Source organism: Protopterus annectens, chromosome 8.part1, assembly GCF_019279795.1.
Source record: "Protopterus annectens isolate FY-2018-M chromosome 8.part1, PAN1.0, whole genome shotgun sequence".
NCBI classification, from domain to species: Eukaryota; Metazoa; Chordata; order Ceratodontiformes; family Protopteridae; genus Protopterus; species Protopterus annectens.
The window spans coordinates 133,280,867-133,306,859 of NC_056742.1; the positions used below are offsets into that span (position 1 = coordinate 133,280,867).

Genomic DNA, 25,993 nt, shown 5'->3' on the forward strand with positions numbered 1-25,993 from the left:
CATGCCATCTTGCGTGGAAGATGGATGGCCTTTCCTTTCCTTGAAAAGGGCAGTTTCTTTATGCTTTCTCTCCTCTTCCTCTACTTCCAAGAGTCCTACAGAAGATTCAGTTGGACTCCCCAGAAACCTTGCTGGTGACTCCCTTTTGGTTGAGACACTACTGGTGCATCTGGCCAGTGGCAATCATCACAAGTTACTGTACCTCACCACCTGGATCTCTTCACACAGGACAAAGGATCTCTTATCCATCCCCATTTGTCCACTCTGCAACTGACATAGTAGGTGATAGGATTTTGATCCCTTTCAGGCAACTCTTTTCTGAGGATGTACTCAGAGTTTTAAAGGAGACAAGGAAACACTCACCCGGAAAACAATATCTGTCCAAATGGAAAATATTTTAAGTCTGGTGCCATTCTCATAACCAGGACCCTTTTTCCGTGGAGGTCACTCTGATCCTGTCTTATTTCTGTGGGTTGCTTGAACTATTCTTCTGTGATGGTCCATTTGTCAGCCATTTCTGCTTGTCTTCCCTTTAATCCTCCTTTGACTTCTCTTTTTGAGGTCAAACAATTTCTTAAATGTGTCCTGCATATTACACCTCCAAGAAAACCTATTCCCCCTTCTTGGGACATATGTTTTGTTTTGGGAAGATTGACTCAGGCATCTTTTAAACCTGCAGATTCTGCTTCTTTGTAATATTGTACCTGGAAGACTGTTTTGTTGCTGTCTCGTACTTCTGCTTGGAGGGTTTCTGAGCTCCAGTCCCTTATGGCCATTCTTTCTTTTTTGTTTTTTCATAGGATAGGGTGTCCCTTTGTATTAATCCTTCATTTATGCTCAAGGTAGTAAATGAGTTGTCCTTGAATTAGTCTGTCCAACTCCCTTCTTTTTTCTCCTTCTAATCAGTCTGCTAATGAGTGGGTGCTGCAATCCTTGGACTTGCACAGACAGCTCAGGTACTATTTGGATAAAACTAGGACTATTCATAAGTCTGATCAGCTTTCATCCCAGGTCTTTGGCTGTTTCTAAGCAAACCACCTCCTTCTGGATATCTAAGGCCATTTCCTTTTTTTATTCTTTTCATGGCAAATCTCTCTCTCTACTTCTGTTCGACTAAGGCTGTTGCCTCTTCTGGTGCCTTCTTCATGAGGTGGGACACCAGTTCCATCCTTGAAGCTACTATTTGGTCCTCAGTGTATATCTTTACTAAGCACTATAAGTTGGATATGATTTATAGAGCCAAATCAGGTTTTGCTGAAACCGTTTTATGTGGGTTTGTTGAGTGATCTTCTCAGCCGTCCACCTCCCATTCTGTTTCTTGAGCTTTTTTCCTGTCCCTGGTATAACGAATACTACAACAGTGATCTAGAAGGACATAATACAGTTATGTAAAATTTTACCATAACACTAGATGTTCTTCTCTTCACTGCTGCAGTATTTCCACCCTCCCTCCAACCCCTTTGAGATACTGCCAGCACAGCTAGCTGGAATGTTCTAAGTAATTACATGTCATTGGTGAATATCAAAATGATAATATGCATGTTTACAAATGTATTAGAACTGTATGTCATGTGTATATCAAACTGCTCTGTACAGATCTTTTTGTTAATAAGGTATTCTGCAAAATGCTTGTGCTTAGAATGTATCCACAGTGTGCCCTACATGCACTATTGCAACTGGTTAAATGTATATGTCAACAGAGGAAACTGGAGGGTTAACTTCAGTCAAGCAAACTTTAGCAAAATAGCTGAAATGAAATTACTTTATAAGATGCAATAAAGGGGCTATCTCTCAAGTTTTCAATGCAGCTAGAGCCACAATGTCGGTACTAGGAAGCTTTCTGTATTGTCCCTGGAGTGAACCAATTGCTACTTTTGAAGCATGAAGGAATGCAATTGTTTTATGACTTCCAGCATCTTCTAAAGATCTGAGGAAAAGCCCTTGTCTGTATATTTTTACAGGTAGATGCTAAATGCTGCCAGCTTCTAACAATGGGGGTTTTGACCTAGGAGCTAGAAGTCAGATGACAAGAAGTGATGTCATCCTGCAAACTATCCTAGCAGTAATATTTGAGGTATTATTTTAAGAAGTCTCTTAGTGAGACATTGCATTCTACATTCTGTCTTGGACTTGACAACAACAACAAGAAAAAAACATTCACCACATAGGATCATAGGAAGTTACTAGGTTAATGGCCCTTACAAGCCTAGCCAAGTTCTCTTGTTTCCACTATCAGCACCTATTGCCCCATCCAAGAAAGATAGGTGGAACTCCTGGGGTGAATTTACGGTTACCCATCCAAGCATCCAGATTGCACTTGAAGAGGGCCAAAGAGGTGCTCTGCTTGACATGATTTGGAACAGTGTTCCACAGGTGTGGCAACCTCTGGGTGACAAATCCGTCCCTCCATTAGGTTCTATTAATATCACATACCAGGTTAAGGCCTGCCTTGCTCTAATAGTAAGTTTTTATGGAATAGTATAAGTCTCTTAGATTCAGTCAGGAGTATAGTAAAGCTTAGTTTAGATGTTTTTCTTTATTTGTGTGAGCCTGCACTGCAATGTTATTTTAAATATTTCCAGTGGTTTTGAACTCTTATGTCACTGTGAAAATATATTCAGTATTGTCTTATTTTATTATTTATTATTAAATATATTTACTCCTTTCATTATGGCTGATCTGTGTAGAGATATTTTGAGAGTACTTGCATATTTATTTGGTGACGCTGTGTGGGCCACTCCTAATAGCCTTGCTCTTTGTCAAACTACTATTTGTCTTAGTATTAATATTACACAATAAAATTTGACACTCTTTGTTAAGAGCCCTAAAGTAGCTAATAAAGATAGGCTGGTGACAGTGAGAACTACCTTATAGTCTGGGCAGAAGTGGGCATAGCTAGTAAACCTGTGTCAGCCTTTCCCAGGTAGGTGTGTGTGTGTGTGTGTGTGTGTGTGTGTGTGTGTGTGTGTGTGTGTGTGTGTGTGTGTGTGTGTGTGTGTGCGTGTGTGTGTAAATCAAATCTCAAAAAGTGTGTGTGTGTCAGCTACTTGGGCAGGGACACGAAGCACTGGTTGGACAGAGTGGGTGCTGGGAGGTCTTGGCTTGGTCACTCAGCTGAGATCTCAACTCTATAGCTGTGCCACTGGGGAATCTTATTGGGTATCTAGAAAAAGAGGGAGAAACCAGCCCCAGACTGCCTGTGGTCTTTTTGTGCTCTTAAGGGAAATTGCACTTGATGCAGAGAGCTGCATCTGGAAATAGTGTGTGTGTAGTTGTCATCTTCTTGGTGAGCATCCCCCATTGTTGCCAGCAGTGAGGACTGAGGCTCCTTGATTAGTAGTCCAGTGGAGGGTCATCTCACCCCTCTTGTTTATTCTGCATTTTTTCCTTCTGTATGTGCATGGACTGCTTTGTCCTGTGGCAACTGTTCTCTTCTGGGGCAATTCAGTTCTAAGTATTTGTGTCTGCACATCCCTTTTATGTCCTAAGTTCTGTGAGAGGATTTTTTTAGGCTTTTTTAAACTGGCTGAGAGTCAGGCTGTCCAGGTTGGAACATCCCTTCTATACTCAATACTGGAATAGTGAAGAGGACATCTACTGTTATGGTAAGATTTTACAAAACTGCACTTTCTAAAAATAGAATGCTTTGGTTTCAGTAGCTTTAGAGAAACTGTTTTCAGAGAATTGCTGACAGAAGCATTATTCTTTATATATCTTTATATAGATGCAATGTTATTAGATTTCTATGTCTAGTGTGATGAACAGGCATCAGATTGCTTGCTGAGGTTATATGGTGTGGCCATCAGGAGTTATTCCATCTTGATGATGGTGATGTTGTACTAATGAGACTATGCTGTAAAATCCTGCTTCAGAGCAGCACAGAGAGATTGTGGCACACTGTTTTCCTTAGAGTGAATAAACAGGGAATTCAAACAGCCAGGATGTTGGCTTCAAACTGGAGTGGGAAAGTCAGTGAGAAGAAGCACAATTCCTACAGCAAGGCAGCACTTAAATGAAGCTCAAAAGAGTTGCTACAAGTTGAAGGCAGTTCCAAGGAAGAAGGCAGGCTACTCCATCGGACATGAACTTTGTCCCACTCCCTATCACCTGTTACCTACCATAGGGTGAAAAAAATGGGCCAATTAGACATCTTGAGCAGGAACAAATGGATTATATGATTCTTGCCTAATTCAAGGATGACCACTTTTCAGCCATAATGGGTAAAGGTAGTGGAGACATCAAGCAGGTCTGGCAAATAAGCAACAGATGGATCAATGGACCAGAATATCCTACCCACACACTTTAAATAGGTTTAAATGAATAATTTCTAAAAAAAAACTAACTTGTAGAGTATAAACCACCACATTTGCACTTGGCTGTACTAAAACCTAGAATTGTACACAATGCTGTTAACCATGTAATCAGGTCTGGCTAATGCTTAGTACTGCAACTCATATACTACTACCATGAACACAGAGTAAATATCCATTGTTCAAAGGCCTTAATGCTTAAATCAGTATTTCTACACTCCTTTAAACCAGGGAGATACCTATCTTTAATTGATAAAGTGTAGAAAATGACCATTAGCCCAAAGTGCCAAATACAATAGTTTACCAGCAAGATCTAATCTGCAACAAAGATTTAACACAAGAACCATGTACACAGTGTAACACTTAATCTCACAGGACAATCATTGTCTGAATGGTAGAGTGTGAACTGAAATATTTATACAAGCTTGCAGATGCCAGACTCAAGGAGAAATCTTTACCAGTGCTATTTTCACAGAAACATACCTGTTTTATATTACATCATATTTTAATATGGGTAGGTTAAATGTCATGTTGCTGCATCAAACCGTTCTCATATCTCACACTGTCAGCTCAAGAGCAGAGTAGTTAACATCTCTCTCTTAACAAGTTATGCTCTAATTATGCTCTTCAACAAAAGTGTGAAATTAAACTAAGATTACCTTTAAGTAACATCCTTGTTTTACATATGATTTCCCCTACATTAAGCACAATGAAACTTACACTGATATGATAGAAGATCAAAATGAGTTTCTGCAAAGATACCAGAAGCAGTAACTACTTTGAAATGTAAGCCATAGCTCACATTTCAGCAACAATTAGCATGGCAGATTTACAGCTTTTGATTACTGCATTCAAAGTAGAGATATCAGGAACCAATAAAGCCAAGCAGGCAGGGCAACCAATAAACAATTTCAAGTAAATCCCAATAAATTTCAAGGAGGATGACCACTGTAACTGAATGTTGCTTTAATCCAAAATTAACGATACAACAGTACAACGAACACCCACTGGAAAGCCACAGCAACAAAAATTGTAGGTTAAGCGCTTTATCCTGGTATCAATATCAAGCCTGGATATTGATAGGAGAAAGCGCTTAACCTACAATCTTTGTTGCTGTGGCTTTCCAGTGGGTGTTCGTTGTACTGTTGTATCGTTAATTTTGGATTAAAGCAACATTCAATTACAGTGGTCATCCTCCTTGAAATTTATTGGGATTTACTTGAAATTGTTTATTGGTTGACCTGCCTGCTTGGCTTTATTGGTTCTGGTGGTACAGTGTTTTCCTTTGTTGTTCAGGAATATCAGGAAAACCATCTTACTGTTTGATGTAGCACTGCTTTAAGCTTCCATTTCCAGTACACTGACAATTAGTACATGCAATGTATTTCTCTTTTCATTCATTTTCCTATATATGCTTTATCCAAACAAGTGACACATGCAGTGCAGGCATCTAACTGTACAATATTTTATTCCACAGATGACAGATTAGTTTAATGTCATGCGTATTGCAGAAAATAGTTCTGTCACAAGGTGTCATTTATCTTGGACTCATATATCTGTTACATCACTTAGATTAAGATAATAAAGCTTCTTATACTATTACAGATGCAGTTGAGCCTTTTAGTACTTAGGAATAGAGGCCTCCTTGCAATTCCAGTACCAAAAATACGGTCTTAAATAGTCTGAAAATGTAGGAAAGTTGCCAAGTATTTTGCACTAAGTTACATTTTTAACTTTGCATAGCATATTACCTACTGACTATAATAGGCAACATTTATTTTTATCACTTGGAAGAAAACACATGGAGTCAGAATTCATGGTTGAAGAAATAGCAGCAGCTTATATGGAAGTCCAGGTGCATGGGATCCTGGGAGGCTCAAGTACTCTTACAGCTAATGATACTTCAGGACTTTCAGCATTTGGCATTAATTGTTCACTGCTATTTGTTGTTGAGCTGTGCAGAACAGTGAAGGCTGCACTTCTTTTATTTTATATAGGCCCAGTTCTAATTTTGTGCCAGTAGACTCTATTCCTTCCCTCCTAAAAATATGTCATTTTATAATGCAAATGCAAGTTAATAATATGAAATAAACACAGACATCAGTAGAAATACATGTTAACACAATTACTGTCAGTGTGTAAGCTTTCTGTACTAATGGCACAAATAATTAAAACAGCCCTGTTATGGGCTATTTGTCTTTGATTATTTAGGACTTCATCTTCAATTTGTAAGGCTGCAGGTTGACAACTGATTTCAATTACTATAAACATAGTAACTTCTGTTTGTGATACATAATTTTGAAGCAGCTTAAAGACAAACCATATGAGAAGTCATTACAGATAGCAAAATCAAATCACAGCAGTGAACCCATCATAAACTTTTGTCTTGCAAATACACAGGCAAAATAATTCTGGGAAGATCAAAATTGTATTATTCCATTGTCAATATATGAAGGAAGGCAGCGTACTGCAACAATGACTACAGTTTCATCTCTGTGGAGAAACATTATGTTGCTTGTATCAAATGGCTCATAATAATATGCACCACATCTAGAACCAACGTGTCTGCTAGACACTAAAGTTCTCAGGTAGACAGTATTAGTCAAACGCAGCCTTGAAATTGCTTTAATCACAAACTATCTTTTTTTTTACTTTAATAGTAAGGATCAAGTTTACTCTGCATCTGTCTTCATGGATAATTTCTCCACCAGCAATACACAATTAAATCATTGCCTGTGCTTCATCATGTACCTAATGTTGCAAGAGTATCTCTAGAACCATCATAGTACAAGCATACACAAGGATTTGTTATGTGTTTGCTGGAACTATGTACTTAGATTTATTGACATGAAGGCACCTCCATCTTGAAATTCCCAGAATTTAAAGCAAGCATGGATATTTGCTCCTGGTCTGTTTCTCCTTAGACAAGATCTCACAGTTTTTGCTGATTATTAGTGAAGAAGTATAATAAATCATAGTTAGTCATAAGTATACTGGTCATACACATCTCTCCTGTGAAAGTATCCATGAAGTTTTTCACTAGAAAAATTCAACAGGTATCAAACTGTACTCTAGAAATGGTAATGCAGTGAACAAAACTGAAATGTGCTTCAGCACTGTGCCTTTTTGACATGCATGTAGATGTCCTATCATTTCTACTTTGAATATAGTTTACCACATTTTAAAATGTCCAAAGTGAGATAATTTAGCAGTAATCTTTGGCAATTCTGTATTTACTGTAATTTGCCCTGCCTTATAGCCACATACAAACATATCTCCAAATGATTCTTATAATGTAAAAGAAAGTGAAATCTTCTTTTTGCCTATATTAAGTTATACATTTCTGGAAGGGTATCACAATATGAATAAATGACGTAGGCCACTGCCTTTTCCTGCAGATATATTTATAGTTAACCGGTTCATGCTACAATCAATATGTTGTTTGCTAACAGATGCTGGGAAAACAATTTTTTTTCTTTTTAACTATAAATATTACCAGCAAAAGAAGGGCATTTCTATGGGGGCTACTGTTGCCCCTGTTTATGCAAGCCTGGTATTAGGTTGGTGGGAAATGGAGATTTTTACCTAACATTGTAGGATATAAGAATGTCATTTCCTTTAAGAGGTTTGTTGATGATTTGATTTCCATCTTAGAGAAAGACACTAATAGTATGTTTTTTGTGAAAATTTAAATCTTAGCTCCACGTCTTTTCGGTTTACATTAGGGGAGGACAGACATAATATTTTTTTTTAGATGTCCAACTCAATTGGAACTTAGAGTTAAACACCTTTGATAGTGAAATTCATCAAGAAACACCTTTTCCAATAGTTACCTCCATTTTCAGAGCAATCACTCCAGTTTTATTAAGGAAAAACATATTGTACCCAGCGGGCAATTTATTAGAGCTTCCTGTATGATTAGCAACAAACAGGATTTCCAACAAGAAGTAAAATTTATTATTTCTTTATTTAAGTCTAGGGGTAATCAGAGTGAATTTCTTGAAAAACCTGCTCAAGAAGTACGTTCCAAAAGGGAAGACCTTTTTGGATCCATTCCTACCAAATGTTTCAAAAAGAAAATGAATGGAGAGCAAACTAGGCATGTAGTTTTATTTGATATTATAGGTTCTTGATGTTGTATTGACATGTACGTAGACAGTTATAACATCAAGAAAATTATGAATAACAACTGGAAAATTATAGTTGGGGACAATGAGCTTTTCAAAATTTTGGGGGGAATCTCCATCTTTTGTATATAAGAAAAACGTCAGTATTAAGTAACTATTAGAAAACATCAATAATACGATTGTTCCTCCAGCTACACAGAAATGTTAGGGTACTTACAAATACAGTAGCTGTACTGCTTGCAGGTTTACTTATGAGGCACCCTATTAAAGTTCCAGGAAGGTGCAATTGATCTCAAGGAGTACTTTACATTGGGATTTGTTCTGGGTGTTACAGCTTCTATGTCAGCATGACCACTAGAAGCTTAGGAAAGAGAATAAAAAAATGCATTTATGCCATAAAAATGAAGATCATAGTAATAACTTGTTTAGATATTCTCTTATGTGTTGCAGTTATAAAAAATATTTATTTGCAGTTTTAGATTCAGGTACTCAAAGATAGAAGAGGCAGCAACTTTAAAAACTAAGCAAAGAAAATAGAATGGCAAATCAAGCTGGGTGTGGATCTTCCTCCTGACTAGAATGATACCATTAATATTAAATGTCTTCATAGCAATCATAGGTTAGGTGACTCATAAGGCGTTAACATCATTTTAAGTAAACAAGTATTAATTATGTAATTGAACATTTATGTTGATTGGCTTACTTGTATTTGCTGTTAGTATACTAGTGCTGGATTTTTAAATCAAAGTATTTTCTGAAGAAGTCTTATTGTTGTCAAAAAATATTATTAAAATCAACTAAGCTAAAGGTTTTGCAGTGGCTCTTCTTAGTGCTTTTTGGTGATGTTTTAGAGTTTTTTTAGTATCTCAGTACTGCATGTGTATGTCTGTGACACTGCGTATCAGTACCGCATGTGTATGTCTGTGACACTGCATATCAGTACCGCATGTGTATGTCTGTGACACTGCATATCAGTACCACACGTGTATGTCTGTAACACTGCATATCAGTACCGCATGTGTATGTCTGTGACACTGCATATCAGTACCGCACGTGTATGTCTGTAACACTGCATATCAGTACCGCATGTGTATGTCTGTAACACTGCATATCAGTACCGCATGTGTATGTCTGTGACACTGCATATCAGTACTGCATGTGTATGTCTGTGACACTGCATATCAGTACCGCATGTGTATGTCTGTGACACTGCATATCAGTACCACATGTGTATGTCTGTGACACTGCATATCAGTACCACACGTGTATGTCTGTGACACTGCATATCAGTACCGCATGTGTATGTCTGTAACACTGCATATCAGTACCGCACGTGTATGTCTGTGACACTGCATATCAGTACCGCACGTGTATGTCTGTGACACTACATATCAGTACCGCATGTGTATGTCTGTGACACTGCATATCAGTACTGCATGTGTATGTCTGTGGCACTGTATATCAGTACTGCATGCGTATGTCTGTGACACTGCATATCAGTACTGCATGTGTATGTCTGCAATATCAGCACTGCATGTGTACTCCTGTGGCAGTGTACATCAGTCCTGCATATATACTTTGTGTATCCCTATGGCACTGTGTATCAGCACTGCATGTTTACTACTATGACACTCTAAATCAGCACTGTAGGTGTACTCCTGTGGCACTGTATATCAGAACAGAGCATGCTCCCCGATGGTACTGTACCTCAGCACAGGACATGCAAACCATTTGAACTGTCACATCGCACTCCCCAGTGGTACTGCATATTGGAGTACAACATGCTCCCCTTGCTACAATCACATTCGTGATGGAAAATATACTCCAGGGGAACTGTACATGTAAGATGTGAAACACATACCCTAATGGTGTTATGTATTAGTACAGAACATGTAGCCCAGTATGTAGTTTTCCCTGGTACTATACATTATTACTACAGTATGTGCGAAAATTATACTGTACATCAAAATAAAAAACATTCTCCCACGACATAGTTCATCTGCACCTACAAAAGGAACATTAGACAGTGTAGCCCAAACCAGTAAAATGGAGTTTATATCTGTCTATCCATCTCCCACTAAGGACATCAAATCTTGGACAAAATCAACTAGTAAAACCTCACCATTTTCATAAGCAAATATGTCCTGAGGATTGCACAAAGGAGGGTTATGGTGGGCTCTAGAAAGACAGTGCTGAGATAGCTGGTGGTACCAGAAACACCATATGCTGTCAATCAAAATACCTATATTTCTGAAATGTATAGAAGGATGCCTTTTTGAGATACTTTTAAAAAATCATAAACTTAAAAACACATTATGAATGGGAGTATGAAAACATCTATGGCACATAAGAAAGATGTGCAATTATTCTTAACAATGTGAAGTCTTGTAAACCCCATTTTATTCAGTTATCAGTCCCAAGAGAACCATATGAGCAAGACTGAAGTTGCATGATTGACAGTGCTTTCTTTATAACAAGGTGGTGCAAATACTTATGGAACCATAAGCTACTCCCTTTATAATTTCTCCAAGTATTTTGTATTTCTAATACCATGATAGAAATGGACCCCATTACTAAGTCAGGCTACAATTCATGAAATTAGTATTGTTTCCGTCTTTCTTGTTATCCATGATTGCTCATCTCAGTACCCACAATGTGCCAACAATTTTCTCCTTCTGTAATCCATATGGGGTTATATGCATTAATAGCTTATCTAAGTATGACTGTAAATTATTTTTTATTTATACGCTACTGGTAGGGTTATATTCATTACATTAAAAGAAGACTTTTGTTGAAACAGGTTTCCTCAGACTGCTTCATCAATTCCCATTTCAGTAAAAGTGAGTGTATGTGAGTAAGATTGCTGAGTGTAAGATTGTGTATGTAAGACTTCCAGATCAGGGAATGCTTGTATCAGTAAGTGTAAGACTGGCTGATGAAAGTCTGTGTATTTTTTTATGGGAGACTTTCACTGGCACTGTTTGCGGATGCATGTGTATACATGCTTGTGCTAGTGTGAATGAAAGATTGTTTACTTCATTCCAACCAATATGCCATTTCTATGTGTCCATTTTTTGGACTGCTAACTTTATATATATATATATATATATATATATATATATATATATATATATATATATGTGTATATATAGTGTATGTGACAAAGCTCCATGATAAAGGTGTATGTGGTGTGTGTACATCAGACAAGTGAATTATTTGTGAATGTGAGAGCACTAAGCATGTATGTGTATGTGACAAATCTCGAGAGAAAAATGTGTGTGGGTGAGTGTGTTTGTGTGTGAGATGAGTGAGTCAGTGTGTGTTTCAGTTCAAGATTGGAAAATAGTTCCTATTTTGCACCATTCTTCTGCTATCTCAGATTTGGTAGATATATTCATTTGCAGGGGGTGGGGGTACAGCCCCTCATGTGGAGGTTGATGGGAGCATCGTCCAGCAAAAAATACATACTTCTGTTGTTTTGTTTGAAAATGTGTTATCAATGAGTAGAGTTTGATGATATTAGTTATTAAAAAACTTTGTTTCATGGACCTGTTATAAAGTCTATTAGTAATCCATCCATCCACAACCCATTTTCTCATTTTTGCACATGGGTTCGGGGTGTAACTTCAACAATGACAATCATCTAGAGCCAAGGTTTACACTGCTGGGTGGCTAGCACTGCCACAGTAATTCTTCCAAAACAGTCACTCATACCTGTGGTCAATTTAGAGTGTCCAATCCACCTACTGCATCTCTTTGGAATGTGGGAGGAAATTGGAGCAGTGGGAGAAAACCCACACAAATACAGAGATGACATGCAAACTCCACACTGAAGGCCCCCAGCCGAGGATCAAACCTGGGAACCTCTTGCTGTAAGATGACAACTTTATCCGCTGTGCCACTGTGCCACCCATATTAGTAATAGACTGGTATTATATCATTTGGTTTAATTAGTTCATAGCCAAACAATACACAACTCATCTAGTATGTTCATCTCTAAAATAATGTAGATGTTTCATTGTAAGCCTTGCCCAAGTACTCTGTATTTAAATAACACCCAAGCCCAATTTCACTTCATAACAAAAGATGAGCTACCTGAATACAGATCACAAATCCATGTATCTGTTGACAATCATATTGACCAGTCATGGATCCTTCTAAACTATACCTTACACACCTGCTCATTTGTGCCCAATCATTTGCCTGCTTATGGCAACTTTATATATATATATATATATATGTGTGTGTGTGTGTGTGTGTGTGTGTGTGTGTGTGTGTGTGTGTGTGTGTGTGTTTTCTCCACCTGTCAGACCATACACCCTTATGATCCATATATTCTCCGGGCTGGAGCTTTGTGATCATTCATTCATCACTCATGGAGGAGGCAGACTGGGAGGAAAACCATTATACCTGCGGACCGGCAGGGTTGTTCTCCTAAACCTATCAATTTCCTTGTGCATGCCTACAGCATCTAAGGGGTGGCATACAAGGACCTTAGTGATGTACATGCCTACCTCTGAGTTCATAGGTAAGTACTAGGCTATTGATCACTAAAGGATCTTTATAAGCCTAGCCCTTAGAATTTAAGGATGAATACTCAGAGCCATGCAGAACAGTTTCATGTTACCCCTATCGACAAGAGACAATGGTGCTAAGCTAAAGGTGTCTGTGGTACCTCATCCACTTGTCTAGATTATGTTTGAATAGAGTAAAGGAAGTTCTTTGCTTTTTGTGCACAGGAAGATGATTCCAAACAAGCGGTATTCTCAGTGATACACATCTGTCCCTCCAACATGCTCTATTTATGTTGCAGAAGAGATTATGATCTTATGAGTGGGTGTTTACTCCACCACTGGACTTGTGGATGTACAGTAGGTTCATAGGTTCATAGGTTCATACTAGGCTATCTGCCCGAGGGCATTTATAAGCCTAGCCCATAGTTTTGTGGCTTACGCCACCCCTTTAGTATGGGGAACTATACCCATTATTTTGCTGTGCCTCTGTCTAGCAGTGACACTGAGGTAATCCCTGGAGTATATCTGCGATCTCCCATCCATTGGTCAAGATTTCTCTTGAACAAGGCCAGCGAGGTGCTCTGCCTCACATATACCGGGATTTTGTTCCACAGCATAGGGAGTCTTTGGGTGATGAATCTATCCCTCCAGCACGTCCTATTAATAGCCGTGTCGAGGTTTAAGTCTCCCGCCCTTGTGGCTCTGACGGATCTAGATTTTTTGAGGTGAAGCATATTCATCAAATCTGGGTTTAACATGGCCTTGTATGTCAGGCAAAGGTCACCTCTGAGCAAGCGGTGGCGACTGAATTGAGCTGGAGTTCTTTCAGTCGGGCAGCATAGGACAGATTTTTGAGACCCTTTATCCTTTTGGTGAGGAACTTTTGTGGCCTCTCCAGCTGCTGCAAGTGTCGGGTCAGATACATTCGAATGGGGCATTGTACTCAATCATTGGTCTGATGAGTGATGAGTATAGGGAGACTATGACCTCCCTTGATCTAGATGTGAATCCCTTCATGATAAGGTGGGCAATGTAGAAGGTCTTCCTAACTACTTTAGCTACATGGGTGTCGAATGACAGGCTACTGTCAACCTGGGTCCCCAGGTCCCTGATAACTTCTTCTGTGCTCAGAGGATTACCACCTATATGGTAGCTAGGGGTAACCTTGTTTTTCCCGAAGGGTATGACTATGCATTTTTTGGCATTTAACTTTAGGCCATGGCTCTGGCACCAGTCATCCGTTTCTGTGAGACCCTTCTGAAGGATATCTGTGTCAGATGTGTTTTCGACTACGGCGCCCAGTTTGCAGTCATCTGCAAACTTTGTCAGCCATAACCCTCCTGTGTTTGCTTGTACTTCGGAAAAAGTAGATGCCAAACAAGAGTGGGCCCAGGACTGAGCCCTGTGGGACACCACTTGTGACAGGCTTTGAGTCTGACATGGCACCAGCAACTCTGACCCTGTGGGTTCTGTCACTCAGCCAGTTTGCAACCCATCTTGTGCTGTATGGGTTAACATTTAAGCTGATGAGTTTTTCAATGATACCCAAGTGGGGTATTGTATCGAAGGCCTTCGCCAGATCGAGGTAGGCTGTATGGACTGCCTTTCCCTCATCAATGGCTTTGGTGACTGTTTCGAAAAAGTCAACCAAGTTTAAAAGGCATGATCTGCCTTTGACAAAGCCAAACTGGGTTGGATCCAAAGTCTGCAAATTCCCTATGTCTTTATTTATGAGGTCCATTATGATCCCCTCCATAGCTTTGCAGATAAGGCTTGTCAAGCTAATGGGCCGGTAATTTCCAGGGTCTGTGGAGGCACCGCCTTTGTGAAGTGGGACCACAGTCGCAGTGCGCCACTGCCTGGGTACGTATCCAGAGGTGAGACTATGATTAAACAGCTGTCCTAGCTGTGGGTTTAATTCCTCGTTGAGTTCGTGGAGCACACAGCCTGGGACACCATCAGGTCCCATGGATGCTGTGTTTTTTGCTTTGGAGAGAGCAGTTCTCACTTGGGCGTTTGAGATGTTTGGGTGGCTGCAACCATTTGGTATAGATATCTCTCCTTTTGGGGGGGGGGAGTTTGCACTGAACCTGTCAGCCAGTATGTTGGCAATGTCTGTAGGATCAGTAATCTTCACATCATTTTGAACTAGTTCTGAGCATATCTGGGAGTTTCCTCCCAGGTTACTAACATAGCTAAAGAAGGCCTTATGATTGTCTTTTGAGTCTTTAGCTATTTTTCTCTCAAAATTTGCTTTGGATGATTTTATGAGAGCTCTTAGTTTTTTACTTATAGTGATCAAAGGTGTCTTACCTTTTAAGGATTTTGCTCTATCTTGTAGTAGCTTCCTCCTTTTGTTGTAGAGTTTGTTTATGGCTGGGGTCCACCAGACTGGATGCTTGCCCTTGGTACAAAGAGTCTTTGTTTTGCTTGGGATTGCCTTATCCATGCAGTCCTGCAGGTGCTGGTAGAAGGCATTTGTAAGTGATTCAGCGGCTTGAGTACTGTTTTCCGCGCTCGGGGCCTTAAAGGAGACCACACTAGTCTTTAGAAGTGTGAAGTCGGCTTTCGAGAAGCTTTTTACTGTGGTCTTTTTTATTTCAGGTGGGGGTGGGATGAGGACCTCCAGCAAGAGTAGTTTGTGATCTGATCTCACCAGTGAGGGGTATACTTCTGGTGTTGAACATTGTGCTCCCATGTTCGTGATGATGAGATCAAGTATGTTTTCTCCTCTTGTGGGGATGGTGACTAGTTGTTCCATGGCATTTGAGTTTATGAATTCCAGGAACTTTTGGGCTAGGGTGTTTGGGCTTGAGTAGTGTTCCCAGTCTATATTAGGGTAATTGAAGTCACCTAGTATGATGGTGTTTGGAGATACATTTATCCCCTCCAGTGTTTTCAGGAAAGCCATGTGAGGTTCCTGAGTTTGTGAGGGTGGCCTGTAACATGCTACAATTTGCAGAGCAGTCTTGCCTATGGTTAATTGCACCTGGATGGTCTCCGATGCATTGTGCGTTGCCACCAGTCTTGAGGTGTGGGTGTCCTTGATGAATATGGATACCCCGCTCCTTTCTTGGTATTGTCCGGATTTTGGGGCGGAACGCATGATATGAGGTAAAACCTGTTAGTGCTGGGGTGCTCTCAGGAGCCTTGAACCAGGTTTCTGTCACAGCACAGACATCGATGTTCTCCATACTGAGAAGGGCCTCGAGTGCGTGCATTTTGAGATTTAGACTTCTGGCATTGAGCAGCATTACCGTTAGTTTTTACTTTTTGTGTTCTAGGGTGGTAGGTTTAGAATTTGAGCCTTGCCTAAAAGGCACTATGGGGGTGGCAAGAGCCTTTGCCAATATCCGGAATCCCAGGGTGACAGGTGCAAGCCGTCCCTTGGCAGCGTGGCTTGTCCAGCATGTCATCCCAGGCAGACAGACACTGGATCCCCTTTGAATGACACCAGAGTTTAAGCCAATTGTTAAAGCTGATCATCTTATCTCTGTATTGTGGCATCATTCTTGGTGAAGGTAGGATACTGCTCAAGGTCAGGGTCATACCTGCCTGGGCTACATAATCAGAGAGCTCCTCAATGTCTCTTTTCATGTAGTCCAAGGAGGTACGTCTCAGGTTGTTTACACCAGCGTGAACAATGACTGAGTCGTATTTGTACCTGCTGTTGAGAGACCTGAGTGCTTGCGTTATGTGGCGGATTCTAGCGCCCGACAGGCAGCTTACTGTAACTCTCTCCTTACTCAGTCTGGTGAGCGGGACGTCAGTGTGTCTGACTATGGAGTCACCAATGACTAGTGTGTCTGGCATTGTGTTTGGCCTTAAGGGCTGTGACTGTTTGACACTCTGACTGTGAGGTCTATGTGTTGCAGGTGTTGTGTTCTGAGGTGGTGGTTGTTTGGGTGTCTGCTTTGGTGGCCTCTGCTGTTTTGGTAGATTTCTGATCAGAGCCTCCGAGTATGTCTTTGTGTGTTTATGTGTATGATTTGAGGTTGTGATGGTACTATGTGAGACTGGGTCTATAGTGTGTGTGGTAACCTTCTCCTCCTGTCTGGTCTTGCCAGTCCTAAGTTGAGAGAGCTCAGTCTCCAGTTTGGCCGTATAGTTGCATCTCTCGCATGTATTTGTGTTTTGTGGGAGGAGGAGAGGGTTGTCTGTGTACATGAGGCAATTGTAACATTGCCTCAATATTCCCAGGTTCACCAGCTGAGCAGGAGAGGATACTAGCAACTGATCCCTCGACATGCTAGAAGGAATAGACAAAAAAACTTTAAAAGAGATTCCGGGGGATGTGGGTGTCCGAGAAATGGGGTTCGCCTTTTTGGGGTACTATCTATAACAAGAGTGCTGTATCTCTGTGATAAGTACTGTAGGAGCAAGTGCTAGGTTTGACAGATACAGAATAGGCTACTCGGAGTCAGGTAGAGATGATCTTTTTAGTTATAGGATATGCTGATTAGATCAGTAGTATAGTTCGAGGAAGGTAGTTTTAAGGGAAAATTTGAAGAGTGGACTTTAGGTAGCCCTAATAGTTTAAATCTGCTTAACCGGCGCTGCCCTAGTGTGCAACGGTAGCAGCTCCGCGCTAAACTGTGCAAACGCACGTTTAGCGTGTTTTATATCAGGGGGCTGAAACAAGCTAGGAACTGGCCCAAAACGACCAATAAACTACAAGTTGCTGGCTGAAACCTCACAAAACTGGACCAACAGGCAGCTCAATGCTTCCCACTCCCACTGGTAAGCAAGGGAACTTCCTCTCTTCCAAATTAGGTAAAGAATCAGTAACAGGAACTGCAAACAAAGTCCAGGGATCAGCAAGCTCTGAAACTGGACTATTCTAGCTCAGTAAGGCAGGAAAACAAGAGATATTTTTTGTTTTTTTTTTTTCAGAAAACAAGCAGAAACAGATACAGTAAACACTTATAAATGCTATAAATCGGCTATCACAGCCTACACAAACAATTTGCAACAGTTACAGATTTTAAAAGTAACAAACTGAGAAACAAGTGCAATAACAGAATAAATGCAGAATAAACAATAACAATGTATCAGCAAGCAGGTGAAATACAGTTGCTAGATAAATAGAAGTGGAAAGCCACAAAAAATATACTTAAATCAGGTAAAGTCATTTTTTTAGCTCTCTGAAGCTTGGATTACTCTGCTGGCCACCACGAGGATCTGTGCTGAGTAGGTACTCACAGAGAGGATAGGGTCTGTTAAGGCTCTGTACACTAGGCAGTTTGTCCCTCAGTAGCCTGTATGGTACTGACAAGAGGAACAAAGCTTTGACATGATCAGTGCAATTTCTATGATTTAGGCCCTTGATTATTTATTTATTTGTCTATTTTGTTTGTTTGTTTTTGTTTGTTTGTTTACTGGGTAATGCCCAACTAGGCATGAGGCCCATTTTCAGCTGAGGCCCAGGGAGAAAAGCTCCATACATACAAATACACAGTATTAAACAATCAAATTGAACACATATTTATCAACAATGTATAAAGCAAGTCAGTAAAGAAAGTAGTTATACAACAATAATTAACAAATAATTAACAAGTAAATTAACAAATTTAACAAAAAATGACACAGTTAGTGATAAAAACTGGCTGCATGAGTTAATAGTGAGAACAGTGCGATACAGTAATTGCAAGATAGAGAAATGCAGTCTATATAACATTTAAAGGCAAAGCAGTATATGTGTATACATTGCTAACTGAAACTGACTGTAGATTCAAGATAGCCTTCAGCAGTTACTAGTTGTAGCTGTGAGAATGAGCTAGTTTAGGGTAATGTAAGGGAGTCGTAGGTAGATTAACCAGGAGTATGGCAGGTGCAGAGCCAGTGTTTTGCTAGATGTTACTTAAGGAGGTTTTTAAACTCATGAATGCTGGGGTTTTTAGCTATAGGTTGAGGAAGAGTGTTCCACAGTTTGGCAGTTTTATGGGAAAAAAGGGCAGTGTCCTGTGTGTTGTGGGCTTGGGTAATCTTTAAAAATAGTTCATTTGAGGATCTTACAGCTCTAGGATTGCTGTTGGGTTGGACTAGATTGATGAGTGCTTGGCAGTTGTTAGGTTTGTGAATTATATTGCAGGCTATGGACAGTTGGTTAAATGTTAGAAGGTTTGGTAGTTCTAACCATTTAAGTTGGGAGAGTACAGAGCAGTGCTGGGTTCTATAAGGGTGGCCTGTGGCAAACTTGGCGATTTTGTTGTAGCATGATTCTAGATTATTTAGGTCAGATTTATGAATGTTTGTAAATACTAGGGAGACGTAGAGAAAGGTGGGAAAGTAGTTGTGTGCAGGCAGTGGCTAGTCTGGTGTTGTCTGTAAAGTAAGGTTTAATTCCATAAAGGGTGCCAAGTTTGGAGTGGACATTTCTGATGGTGAGGGAGATGAAGGTGTCAAACCTTAGGTTATCATCGGTTGTGACACCTAGAAGTTTGGCTTGGCTGGTGGTATCTATTTATGTTCCATTTGTAGAAAGGATAGAAAGTGGAGTCAGACATGTTTTGGGTTTATTGTAATTAAAGACAAATTAACTTGGTTTTGTTGGGGTTAAGTATGAGTTGATGGCTAGTGAGGTAGTTTTCTATGTCCTGGAAAGATTTTTGCATTTTTGTTTGTAGGTCCTGGGGGGGGGGGCTGTGAAGATTAATGTAGAATCGTCAATGTATTGGAATATGGAGGCTAGTTGGGTTGAAGAGCTGAGGTTGTTAGTAAAAATTGTAAAGAGAAGGGGGCCAAATATGGATCCTTGGGGTACACCAACAGTGACGGGTAGAAGGGGGGACAGGGTGTTCTCCCATTTGGTGGCTTGCTGACAGAGAGATAACTATGGAACCAGGACAGGGCTGTTGTGTTGAGGCCATGTGTCAAAGGCTTTTGACATGTCAAGGAATATGGAGGAGACCATTTGGCCTCTGTTTATAAGATCTTGAATGGTGTTTGTGAAAGATAGCAGGGCAGTACTGGTACTATGTTTTGGCCTAAAGCCATGTTGTGTGGGGGAGAGGAGTTTGTGATTAAGGAGGAGGGCAAGGAGTTGGGAGTGAATGCATGTTTGTAAGATTTTGGCTAGAGGGGAGAGTATGGCTATGGGATGGTAGTTAGTTAGATCCTTAGAGGGGTCACTTTTGTGTAGGGGAATGATGTGGGATATTTTCCATAGATGGGGTACATATTGTTCAGAGATAGAACGGTTGATTAGGACTGATATGACATAGGCGATTGAGGGGGCAGCAATTATAAGGAATTCATTAGTTAATTTATCAGCTGCTAGACAGCAGGGTTTGAGTTTGGAAAAGAGAGATTTTATGTAGTTTGTTCGGATTGGGGTGAAAGAGAAGGGGATGGGGGAGTCAGAAGAGGGAAGGGGTTCAGTGGAGAGGTTAATTAGTCAGATTTCCAAGAAGGCATGTGATTGAGTTAATGAAGTGGGTATTCAATTGTATACCTATTGGGTCTGAAACTTTGGAGTTGATGGGGGGGGGGTAGGGGTATAGCCTGAGCTGAGAAGATTGTTAATGTTTTGCCAAAATTTTCTGGGGTTAAATTGGTGGGTTTGCTGACCTGAAAGGAAATAGTTTTGCTTGTCTGTTTTCATCTGTCTCTTAGTCTGGTTACGTAGCTGCTGATATGCTATGTGGTCTATGTTATATTTGGTAGTGTGGTAAGTGGACCATGCCCAGTCCCTTTGCTTCAGCAGTGCTAGGGTATCTTTAGATAGCCAAGGTATGTGCCTAGTTTTTGCTCTTATTTTTCTTGTGGGTGCTAGATTGTTGAGTATTTTAAGAAAGGTATTGTTAAAGTAAAGGACTGGCTGATCAAGTGGGAGGTTTCTAAGAGGTGACCAGTTACTTTGCTGAAGAAGATGGTAGAAAGTGAAGGGGTAAAAGTTTTTTTTTTGTTCCTGATAAATTTATATATTGTGTTGGTTTGTGCCTGAGCTCGTTTTCTGTACAGGAAGGTAGGTGAGTGGTCACTGAGGGAGTCTGGAAGGAAGCCTGCTAAATAACCTAGATTGGGTTTGTTAGTTAGTATCCAGTCTAGTGTGGACTGCTTTTTAAACTGTTTATCTAGGAGAGTCAGACAGGATATGGTTTGGATGAAATTGAAGAGATTTAGGAAACTGAAGGGGCTGTAGTGTTGCAGGAATGCCAATCCAGGTTAAAATCACCCAGGATAATGGTTTCCTGGCTGAAATTAGTTGATGCCCAGGCGAGAAGATTAACAATTATGGGTAGGTTGCTGCCGGGGGGGGGGGGGGGTAGGTGGTTATGATAATAATAGATTTGTTAGGGTTTATTTATTATTATTATTATTATTGTTTTAGTTATTTATAGGTTTGTTAGAGTTTATTACTATTATCTTGGTGAGAAGACACTGTGGTCTTTCAAGCTGTGTTAAGTGTCTGGACTAGTACCTACCACAGAGGGTATTATACTCGATGATATGCTTAAAAAGAATACAGTGGAATAATCACATCCCTAGACGTAGATGCCATACCCTTACTAATAAGCTACACAATGAAAAAGGACTTTCTTACAATAGTGGATACATGGTGATCGAAGAATAGTTTGTTTTCCATATAGGCTCCCATAAGTCCCTAACTACCAAATCAATGCTCAGGGGAGTGTATGTAATCAATGGCCCCACCTCTTTGCAGATATTAGCTCAGGGTGACCACCACTCTCCACCACAGATTCCACTATTGATAGAAGTGGTCAGATATATACAACCCCGAACCATCACCACTGAAGGAGGTAAGCAGGCCCCACACCTTCATTCCTGCCTCTCTCCACCAGGCTCCTTCATTGCCAGGGCTGCATTTGAACTCTGGTCCCTTGGTTTAAAGTCAGGGTTCCATGTGTTGTGCTACAGAAATAGGCATATTTTTTGTTGTATACATTTTTCCTAGATCTTTCATAAAGGATAGAAACTACTAGCTGGTTGCTTTTATGACCAGCCAATGCATTTACCCTAGCTTATGCCTGTTACTTTTTACATACTCAGACATGTTGCTCCTTTTATGTGTTTCAGAAGCCATGTCCTACATTTGCATAGCAATGACCCACCCCAAACATCACAATATTTAAGCATAAATAAATAATAAAATATACGAGATACTGACAAATATTAATGCAGTCTGATTTCTTTACTAATCAAAGTGTCATGACTGAGGATGTTACGTCCTCTATCACACATCTAGACGACAAAAGGTCGAAAAGCACTTCACAGTTACAGTTCTGTCTAATATAAATGCACCTCTGAGACGCTGAAAGATAAAGAGCCACTGTAGTTCTTTTTCACTTGGGTAAGGACAAAGATTCTCCATTTCCCCTTTTGTAAAGAAGAAAGAACAAAGGTCTTCTATCCCAAAGTTCCCCCACCACCCATTTTCCAAATGTCAACAGATTTTATAGTACTTGTTCAAAAACTTAAAAAGATCAAGAAAGCACAAGAAACTGCAAAAGAACATTGTGAAGCAGACTATCTTCTTTTGAAATGTGATCGTTAAGAGACTTATCTGTTTAATGTTTGTCTTTAACATTATTACTGATGTCAGTAGGCTATGGCTTATGCTTTAAACAGTGCAAGGTACCTTCATACAGCATTTGTCATGCAGATGTTTTTGCAGCAAGCTGAAAAAATTACATATATTAAATTTCTATAACTGTTTAGTTCTACACTTTGTGACAACACATTTTCTTTCAAAATCCACATAATTGTCAAACATCTGCAGTTCAACACTTATTTTTACACACAAAAAAAAAACAAGATTTCACCTTTCTAGCATGACATTCTACATACTACTTTTAAAACACAAAAAACTGACTGAAAAAGTGAATAGTGTACGTGAACAGAAAGAGAGCAACTGTGAATGTGAAAGATATGCATCAGCAGAAAAAAGCAAATACTGTCAAGGACACATTCACACAGGATTCTGAGCTTCTCTCTCCATGACCAACAAACTGTTGTAAAGATTTCTTTTCGTCACTTTTTTTCCAGACTCCACATACTCATTTGGAGGAAACAAATAAGAAATATGAAATTTTTAATATAAAAAGATAGAACTTACTGTGTCCAATAGGTTAGACTGGATTCTCTAATGACTGCTGTGTCTGATTTACAAGAGCATCCAGGAATCCCGCTACTCAGCATTCCCCCTCGTTCCGTCTCTGTGTAAGGGTACAGTAACTCCACCCCCACCCTGACTTTATTAAACAATGCTTCTTTCATTCAGAATACTGAAGCAGAGAGATGAAAAAAACAGCTCTTACTTAAAAAAGCTGTTCTGTGCTGCCTGAAGGAGAGATCAGCTAGGTCTGATTAAATTAAATATAATTTGGCAGAACTGGGCTTGATCTTACCAATGCTTGCTTATCTGTGCATTCAATTACTTGCTTATTTACTTATGTCTTTTGTACATCAAAATTTCAGTATTAAGAGTCACTAAAAGCAGAACTCATCATTCCGTTTGTCTCTTCAATTAAATACGTTTATGACTGTCTCTGTGTCATATAATGTGTGTGCATCGTGTGTTGTGCATGAGTGCATACACTGTGTGTGTGTGTGTGTGTGTGTGTGTGTGTGTGTGTGTGTGTGTGTGTGTGTGTGTGCAGGCAGTTAAATAACTGATCACTAGGTTATATGTATATGTGCTCTGTGTAAGCAGTATGCAAGCAATAATGCCCAACAGGATGTGTGTTATTGTGTAAATAATGGCTGAGGCCCTCTACACCCATTGAAGGGCATTATTTCTATAATACCATATACCCTGCAGGGCAATATTGCATTTAGAGACTAGGCTATCTGCAAAATTATTTTGTATTATTTAAATATGATATTATATACATATTTTACATATATATATTTTAATGTAAAATAATTTGTTTCTCAATGATTTGCTAAAAAATCACATATTTTATGTGGAATAGACTAAAAATATGAGGCAAAAATTTGGATATTTGAGAGGCATGATGTAAACACACACACACACACACACACACACACACACAAACACACATGCACTTTATTTATCTTCCTTTTTCTGCTTGTGAACAAATAAATGAAAACACAGACAGAATGAAGGAATTGCAACTTTTTGCACCCTATCCCCTTTACTGTCCATGGTTTTGCTTTCACTGAGGATTAAAGGCAGTCAAAAATGCCTGTCATTTAGAGTTCATAACTAATGTTTAATGAAGCAATGCTAATGGACTACCTGTTGCAATCAATATTCTCGTCTAGATATCACTCACTCTCACTCACTCATGTATGTACAGATGTACGCACAAACATACACACACACACACACACACACACACACACACACACACACACACACACACGCAATTTTCTTCTTTTTTTTTCTTTTATTTAGTTTGTTTTTAATTTCATTTTATGCTTCCTATATAGTGCTGTTTACTGAGCTTAAAAAATGGTGGCCATTTGCTGCTTAACTGTCTGAGCTGCCGTGAAGTGGCAGACTTGTTTTTAGTGGGCATTACTTGTACATTAACACCTGCTGGAGAACGTTCATTCTTCCATCATGGTCAGTGTACACTTTGCCCATTCACTAATGCACTGTGATAGGGAATTCAGTAGGATTTTACTCTTCAGCATTTCTATGCTACTATTCTAAAGCCTGCCACTTAAGTATAGATGGGTTATAACTCAAAAATGTATGAACAGAGTGAAGTTGGGGGGGGGGGCAAGCATACAGTAGTTTGAGTTATAGTGTCAAAACCTGAGATGGGTAAGTGCCTTAGCAACAGTGTCCTTAACTATTTGAAAGAAGGAAAGAGAGGGAAAGCTGAGTAGATGTAAATAAAAGTATAAACATTTCCATCTTATCAGATCTGTATTAAATGTTTAATGAAGCTTCTTGGTCTGATTAGCTGTTAATGCGCATCAGACCTGACAGGGAAAACAAACACCAGTCACTGACTACTTCTGTATAGCACCATCATTTATTTCTTAAAGCCAGTTTCACTCCAAACATGGCTGTTATCAACATAACAACTAGAAGTAATGGTAATGACTCTCTGGGGAAATCTCTGCCTCACAGCTCCAGGGTTCATAGTTCAATCGTGACTTCTGGTGACTGACTTTGTGGAGTTAGCATATTCTTCTGGGTAGGTTTTCTTCATGTACGCTGGTTTCTCCCTATCTCCAAAAATATGTTTGTTGACTGGTGACACTGAATTGCCTATAGACATCTATGTGTTAAAATATTTCCCCTGATAAATCCTAGACCCTCTTTGTCTACATTCACATTTAGCAAAAGCTAAGAGTCTAAATATATTTGTATGCCATTGCAAATAAATTAATAGCAAGCCTTCTGAATAATTTAATGTAAGGAATCAACTCTACTGATGTTATAAGGGAATGTTTTAGTCTCAGACTACAATGTGTAGCAGCTATATGCAACATCCTCAGAAATATCAAAACTCATGGCACAGCATTCATAAATCAGTTTTCACAAGCATGTTTGCGTCAGGTAGCTCATTACATTACATTACATTGTTCTCATGCTTGTCAATAGAAGTATTAAAAAAATGGCCTGTATGAGACATATAAAAAGATGCCAGGTTATCCATTTATTTAAAAGTAGAGACATACAAAAAGTTAAAAATGTTACATTGCAAGCATGCTTATTCCACTAGCAATGATAGTAGAAAATGTAGTACATATACATTTGTAAAACTCTTTACTAGAATATGCCTGGTAAACTGGTAAAACCTCTGTATGACTTTAGAACTGGATATGGTACACAAACAGCACCTATAAAACATATAGATAGATAGATAGATAGATAGATAGATAGATAGATAGATAGATAGATAGGTGACAGTTCTACCAACAAAGACAAATACTTACATATGGCAACTCTCTTTTTATATTTCTCAAAAGATTTTGCCATTTAGGCCATAATATCATGATCCAGTGGCTAATAAAAATAGACTGTAATGTTCTTTCGCTGAGATGTTGGTCTAAAGCCCCTGAACTTCCAGGAAAGTCTTAAGACTGTTACCCCTTC

General features: G+C 39.5%; 1 protein-coding gene across 4 annotated transcripts in view; it reads right to left on the reverse strand.

The window, feature by feature from the left end:
• LOC122810242 (carbohydrate sulfotransferase 5-like) overlaps nt 1-23,147 on the reverse strand; it is a 439,379-nt gene extending 416,232 nt beyond the window's left edge. For all 4 annotated transcript variants that reach the window (XM_044081766.1, XM_044081764.1, XM_044081765.1 and 1 more), the window contains exon 1: nt 23,030-23,147. The gene's annotated coding sequence lies outside the window, so the exon portion shown is untranslated. The remainder of the gene's footprint in view (nt 1-23,029) is intronic.
• Nucleotides 23,148-25,993: the final 2,846 nt, after the last annotated feature.